Source organism: Meles meles, chromosome 21 (genome assembly GCF_922984935.1).
Source record: "Meles meles chromosome 21, mMelMel3.1 paternal haplotype, whole genome shotgun sequence".
In the NCBI taxonomy this organism is placed as follows: Eukaryota; Metazoa; Chordata; class Mammalia; order Carnivora; family Mustelidae; genus Meles; species Meles meles.
This window is the reverse complement of record NC_060086.1, coordinates 15,914,428-15,920,475: the sequence shown is the minus strand read 5'-3', so window position 1 is coordinate 15,920,475 and position 6,048 is coordinate 15,914,428.

Below are 6,048 nucleotides of genomic sequence, written 5' to 3'. Positions count from 1 at the left end.
GCAGCCTCGCCAGCAAGCGCCCTGGGTCCTCTGTTTTCCTCAGTCTTCTTTGTGATATGAGCCATCCTAGCGGGCGTGAGGAGGCAGGAACCCCATTGTGGTCGTGATCTGCATCTCGCTGATGATCAGTGATGTTGAGCATTGCTCTAAGCACTCACTGGACCTTTGTGTTCTCCCCTAGAGACGTGCCTGGTCCAGTCCTTGCTCATGTTTGAATTGGCTGGTGTTTTGCTGTTACATGGCAGCCCTCGATGCCTTCTGGATGTTAGCCTCTTAAGGGATGCATGACTCCCAGATGCGCCCTCCCACTCTCTGGGTCGCCTTCTACTCTGCTGACTGCATCCTGTTGCATCAGAGCTTTTCATTTTGATCAAGACCAGTGTATCTATTTTTTCCTTTGTTGCCTGTGCTTTTGGGGTCATCGCCAAAAAGTCATTGCCAGATCCAACATCACAAAAGTTTGCCCCTATGTTTTCTTCTAAAGAGCTTTATAGCTTCCCTGTATGTATACGCCTCCGATCCATTTTGAATTAATTTTTGTATATGGTGTGAGGTGGGGTTCCAGCTTTACTCATTCGCATGAGGATGCCCCGTTGTCCCAGCATCACTGTTGAAAAGACTGTCTTTTCCCTGTTGACTGGTCTTGGCACCCTAGTGGTATTTAGTTGCTATTCAGTTGCTATTCTCAGTAAAAACAATTTTTAAATTCAAATTATAAGCACTAATCTTTCTGTTCCCCCTTATATCGTGCCATGTCAGTGTTAAATACCAGCATATGGATATTTAGCTCAAACCAGAACCACCAAATTCCATAATTCGTATTTCCTAGCTGGTACATCAGGTGTGTTTCCTTCTTACTGGAACAGTGGGCTACATTTCCCACGAATGGCTGCCATCCCACATGATCTTCCAGAACCTTCCTCAAAAAGAAGTAGTTCCCATGTCCCCTCCCATTGAACCTGGGTGGACATCAGTGACTGCCTGACCAGGAGCAGAAGCAACTTCCAAGGGTAGGTAATAAAAATGCCAGCCAGGCCCACCTTGTTCTCTTGGGACACTTGCTCTTAGAACCCAGCCACCATGCTTTGAGGAAACCTAACATGGAGAAGAACCAAAACCCAACCACGTCCAGCTGGACTCCCAGCCATGGTGGCCAAGCTGACCTGAAAGTGGGGCATCCTGTAGAGCTCGGTCCACATTGCACATTGGAGGGCAGAATAAGTATCTTTTGTTGTTGGAAGGCAGTAGGTTTGGGGGAGGTATTGTTACATAGCAGTTGATAACTGGTACATAGAAGGCTGGACCCTGGTGCCCTCTAGCCCTGCAGCCATAACTGTGTGCCAGAATGGATGAGATTGGACATGAGGGGGCAGGCAACAGACCAGGAGGGCTGTGTGTCATGGGGATGGCAGGGCTACAGGCTGAGCTGTGGCATTCTGGAAAAGGACCAAGCAGGGGAGGATGTGTCTGGGATTCACTTTGGGACACCCTTGGGAGCAGCAAGTTGGGTTCTGGGTCTAGAGTTTGTGGCCAGGAGGTCAAGTTGCAAGCAGGGAAACCAGCCATGTGTATGGACAAGATCCTGTCCATCCCAGGCTCTTAGAGGCTGAATTGTGTCCCCCTCCCCCAGAGCCTCAGAGTCTGACCCTATTTGTAAAGAACATCGTTGTAGATGTCGTTAGTTATGATGAGCTTGTCCTGGAGTACAGCGGGCTCCAAGTGCAATAGGGCCTTATGAAAGGGGGACATTTGGACACAACACATAGCGAGAAACCACAGGAGGCTGATGGCAGAGATCAAGGGGTGCTTCTACCAACCAAGGAACCCCAAGATTTCCAGCAACCACCTGCAGCTCAGGGATAGCCTGTGGCAGGCTCTCCCCAGAGTCCCCGGGAGGAGCCAGCCCTGCCATATCTCCATCTCAGATGTCTGGCCTCCAGAGCAGGGACACTGTTGAAGTCGCCCAGTTTTTGGCTCTTTGTGAAGACAGCCCCCCAGGGAACTGACCTGGGCCTCGGTCTCCAGCTGCCCATTGGGGGCCAGGGGACAAAGCCGCCTGGTGGAAGCTACTCAGATGGACTGGGTGGCCCAGTGGAGGCAGGTGGGGTGGGGAGGCCTGCCTCAGGGCTTTAGACAGGGGCACAGCTGTGTGTCCAAGCAGGATCCTCACCGCCCACCCAGTGGGTGGGTATATCGGCCAGCACTCATGTCTGCGCCACTGAGAACCAACAGTTTCTAGGGACAAACATTGAGCACCTGCTGTCTGCTTCACACATGCTTCAAACATGACAACACACAAACTTCTATTTGTCCCCCAAAGCCCAGCTCAGAGGTCGCCTCCTCCTTGAAGGTGTCCCTTTAGCAACTTCCAAAGAGAAGGGGAAGATCCACACCCTGTGTGACCTGGGTCCTTAGCATCCTCTTACTTTCCACTGTGGGGCCCTAAACAAAAGGGACAGAACTGTGAGCACCTGAGAATCCTGTTTGTCTCTGTGGCCTAGCACGCAACACAGGATCTAATGCACAGTAAATGTGTGTTAAGCGAACAACAAACCAAAGTTTGGTCTAGTGGATTTGGCCCAGTGGAACTGAGCTGAGTCTCTGGGTTTGCCCTTAAGGAGACAAATAAGACCTCATTCTGCTAAATACAAGGAGAACATGGCCTGTTGGTGCCCTACTAGGGGTGCCACTTGGACACCAGAGTCTAAGGGGAAATCTAGGAGGTCTTCGTGGAGGAGGGGACATCTGAGAACACTCTTTGAAGCACAAATTGGTTTACCCTGGGGATGAGGAAGGGAAAGGATTCTGGAAGCAAGTGAGGTGGTGGGGCACAAGACTGGTTGGGAGATGAGGGGCTGCCCAGAGTCCCCAGGAGGCCCTACCCCACACTGCAGTCCCTGCCTCCCACAATCTCCCATCCTTGCTGCCCTGGAGGGTTAATGGGACCCTGCTGTCACGTGCACCTAATGGGGGGTTCTCTGGGAAACAGAAGGTATGAGTGTGGGCGGTGGGCACACTCTAGGCCACCCACCAGTCACCCAGGATGTGGGTTGTCCCTGCTTTTCCTATGGATGTCCCCAAACTCCCCTGCGACCTTGGACAACTGAGCACCCTGTTGACCTCAGCTCCCCATCTGAGCTCCCCTCAGGCTCCCACACCATGCCTGGGGACTCCTTCAAGCCCACTGTGGCAGCCCTCCGTCAAGCTGACCCTGACACTGGCCTGGCCAGCGCCTCTGTCCAGGGTACCCGCCAAGAAACAAGGGAGCGGGTAGGGCGGGGTGGGGCCGGGCGGGGCGGGGCCGGGAGAGGCGGGGCGGGGCGGGGCAGGGCCGGGCCAGCCTGGAGGGCGGGAGGCCGCAGCCTTGCCCCGCGCGCAGTCGGGCCCCACCGCAGGTTGTTTGTTTTCATAAGCAATTCAATATTTAAGACGCGGCCAGCCGCCGCGGAGCTCTCGGGCTCCCCCATCCTTTGTCTCCACCGCTCCCCTCCGCCCCTCGCCCCTCGCACCTCCTCTGACAAACCCTGCGATTCTGATGGAAAATTCATTAGTCTCTCCCTCCCCTTCCCGCGTTCCCAGGCAGCTCCGCGCCTGATGTGTCAGCCTCTCCATCCTGATTATCTGGAGACGCCAATTTCAAAGAGACATCTTAATAGTGATGTCAACGAATTAATTAGATGTGTTAATGAGCTAAAAGCAACCCAAATTAAATTAATGCGGCAATAAGCACAGACAGCAAAATTAGCTCCGATTTCTCTGAATGACTCTGAACTGTACACAACACCTCATCTCGCTAGAACATCACCATCCCCCAAAGCTAATCAAGAACCCGGCGCAATTAACTGCTTAATTACAAACAGTCTCTCGCGCGCACATATACGCGCGCGCGCACACACGTGAACACGCCTTCAGGAAATTCAGCCCGGCCAGGAGGGGCCAGCCTGGGGGGGGGTGGGTGAGGCCATGATACCCCCAATAGCACACCCATCACTAGCACACGGCCATCTGCCCTACACCCATGATCTGAAACCCACAGAGGGCAGGCACAGGGGCCTGGCTCGGAGGGGACTTCCCTTGTGGGATCTGCGTGCTGCAGGCCAGGTCAGGTGGCTGGAGTGGGCCGGGGAGCGGAGGGGGGGGTAGTTGGAGGGGTGGCTGGAGTGCTCCTGCAGGGCCCCAGGGATCTCTACCTGGGGGCCCAGGGTGACCAAGGAAGAGGGCCACTGGAAGAGGGAGCAGGGAGGAAGGGGAGCAGGGGGAGGGAAGAGCCCAGCCTGACTTGTTTATTGCTTGCATCAGAATCTGAGTTGCAACTAAAAAGCTAATTGTCCAGCCGGCTGATTTCCCACCGGGCAGGGAGAGCTGCTAATAGCTTCGCAAGCGGCTCAGGTATCTGATTAGCTGTAATTGCAGCTAGAGACAGGAGAGCGGTAAGGACAGAAGTGGAGAGGAAGGGGGAGACCCGGGCCAGATGGATGGCGGGGTCCCAGGCGTGGAGGGCCCCAGACAGGTGCAGGGGAGGAGGGACCAGTGACCAGAGGAGGTGAGGGAAGAAACAGAGGTGATCTGGGTGGGGGCTGGCTCTCACAGTAGGCTCTCTGAGGACCAGCCCATGTGCCCATCTGGGATCCATGATCCAGGAGTGGCAGGATCCCTAGCATGACTCCCAGGCTATGTCATCCCAGGGAAGGCCAGCACTTCTGCTGGCCCGTCTATAACACAGGGGCACAGAGGGCCTAGCCGGGCCTTGCATGATGGCTGGGCCCATGACCCAGAGCCCCGGTGTGAGGAACAGGCCCAGAGCTGGACACAGGGCCAGCAGCCCTGGGCACGTGTGGGGCTAGTAGGCAGTGGACCTGGACCCCTGCCCAGCTCTCACCCTCCCACCTTTGAGAGCGATGAGTTTAGTCTCCTAAGTCAAGGATGTTTTTTGTTCATTTCCGATCAGGGTGATTGATTCGGGGAGAGAAGGAAGGAGCTGATCGATCTGGCCCCTCCAGGCCAACCTCCTGGGGCACCCAGCCCCCATTTAGAATGGCTCTCCCCAGAGCAGGGCAGGGAGTGGGGGTCCCTGGTAGAACCACAGATGGGGGTTGTGGGCAGGGGGCATAGGCCTCCTCTCCCTCTTTGTCCTTCCCTCTTCATTTGTCCACTGGTCTGTTTTTCAACCGATTGATTCATTTAAAATGTATCCATTTCCGTCCTTGCTCCCCGCTGGAAACAAGGCAGAACAGCATCATTAACCCGTGGCTGTAAGCTGTGCCACTCGTGGTGGGCACCAAGTCCCCAGCACCTGCACGTGGCCATCCCTGACCTTGCGGAGCTCCTGGGCGCTGGGACAGAAAAAGCAGTCCAGCCCCCACGCAAGTGCACTGATGGTGTAAGCACAGGGCACTGGGGCCCCAGAGCACCCCACTGGGGCACAGGGGAGTCCCAGGCCAGTGGCTTTGGAGGGAGTGGGGTGTAGACTTATGCGCAGGCAGGGGAGGGGAGTTGGGGGTGTGTCTGTAACCTGAAAGCTAGGGGATGCTGCTTGAGAAGAGACATTGGGGGCTGGGGGACCCTAAAGGGCATGACTCTCTCCCAACCCTGTGAACATATGCAACCACGTAATCCCGCAGGGAGGTGGTGGCCTGTTGATCAGAACCCCCGCCTGCAGTTACAGGAAACCCGCCCCCAACTCCACCCCCGAATGCCAGTCAGTCCTCAACCCCCCCCCCACCCCACCCCCGCCGCCAGTGTGATTTTAAAGAAGGAAAATCAGGGTCTTCTAGGTCACCGAAATCACAGGCCCATGAATGGGGCCCCATGTAGCTCTCAGGACGGGTCCCAGTTCCCAGGCTGGGGGCCTGCTCCCTGTTACAGGTGCGAGAGTGAGGCTGAGGGTCGTGGGTCAGGGTCACAGGGGCGCTCTGCTTGCTCTCCTCCATGCCCGGCCATCGGCCATCGGCCATCGTCTCTGGATGTTGTTACAGGATTTTCTCTCCCAGCAGGAGAAAAGGATTGTTTTGCTCAGGCAAGTGCTCCAATGAGTTTTCCAGTCCCTGA